This window comes from Haplochromis burtoni, unplaced genomic scaffold (assembly GCF_018398535.1).
Source record: "Haplochromis burtoni strain Fernald_Lab_line unplaced genomic scaffold, NCSU_Asbu1 Contig_3246, whole genome shotgun sequence".
Lineage (NCBI taxonomy): Eukaryota > Metazoa > Chordata > Actinopteri > Cichliformes > Cichlidae > Haplochromis > Haplochromis burtoni.
Genome location: NW_024585607.1, coordinates 3,140 through 4,778, shown reverse-complemented (window position 1 = coordinate 4,778; position 1,639 = coordinate 3,140).

Sequence of the window (1,639 nt, the reverse complement as noted above, 5' to 3'; positions counted from 1 at the left end):
TAACCCTCTGTTCCTCTTTGTGCAAGTGTCAGTTCATTCCTCATGTGCTGCTATGAGTTATTCTGCATGTTCTCCATTCATCCTGGTTCCTTGTTTTGTTTTGTCTGTTTCTCTTTGGACTCTGTTTAACTTTAGATTTATATTAGTTCTCATTTCTTTTTTTAAATACTCTGCAATGTGACTCTACATTTAGGTTTTTACTTCTTCCTCACAACTGTGGAAGACACAATTGACATCGCTGTGAAATATGACTACTCAAAATGGGTGATATGTGGACATTTTTACGTTGCATCACATTTTAAAGAACTGCATTGCTTTGAAGGCTTAGACAGCAGTGTTTTCATCTTTATATTAAAGCTTAGAAAACATGGGGTGTTATGTAACCATTTGTCTAAACATAAAATAATGTTCATTTACTTTACAATTAAATTATTTTACTTACATGGTATTGGAAAAAACAAAAAATGAACTACCATCAAAGAAACACAGTAAGGCTACACTCGATTATATACTTTAACACAAAGTTAACTTCATGTGCCAGATTGTTGATGGTTGTTTCAGTTAAAATGAATTAAAATGATAATTGTAAAAAAAAAAAAACTGCAGATATGACAGCAAATGGCAATGTGTAATGTCAGGACCCGGAAACATTTTAATAGTTCTCTTAGTTTTTAATATGCAAGTATGTGAAGGTTGTGCAAGTCAAGCATGAGAACAGAGTCACGGCAGATGTGTGAGCAGTGATAGAGAAATAGTAGAAATGAGAAGTGCAAGGCAGTTGTGAAGGTGGATGAGTTCAAACACCTAGGGTCAATCTTCCAAAGCAATAGAGAGTGCACAACAGAGCTGAAGAACAGAGTGTAGGCTGGGTGGAGTGGGCGGAGGGAAGTGTCTGGGGTGATTTGTGGCATAATGATAGCAGCAGGGTGGAGTGGGTGGAGTTTACTTTTGAGTGGTTTGAAGGAGGACAAGCAGAGGTGTGACAGAAGAGGATGCCAGACAATCATGATATGCATGATAGTCAGATAGAAGTCACCAGTCCAATAAGAAATCCCGATCGGAGATAGAAATTTGTATTCTAATGGTTAAAATTGTGAAAGAGAAAAGCGAGAGAACGTGAAAGGTCAAAAACTAAATATGGGCATATCCATTTTGACATTGCTTATTAGACAGTGTAATCCATTTTGAAGCATTAGTACTACAACCAACAGAGAAGCCATTTTGACCCCATAGAAAACAATGTTAAGCAACAATTTTGCGATGCTACATGTTTTCTTCACACACATTTTGACATGAAGGTTTCTATATCAAGAACCAGAGTCAGTGCAGCTCAATGACTGATACACGGATATACAGGGGACTGTAGATAAAAGATGAATAATTACTTCAGTGGGTTGGGGGATGGAATATTGAACTGTGGCAGAGGGAACACTTACATGAGAGGAGAATGGGGTGGATTGTTGGCTATGCAGCACATTAGAACCAACCCCCGGGCCACGGACCGGTACTGATCTAGAAATTCAAAACTCATTAAGATTTGAACTATGGACACTGCTGCTTTGGGCATGCTCGTTAACTGCGTAAACACTCGACTATACTCATCAGTGTTGGGTAAGTTACTTTAAAATAGTAACTTAGT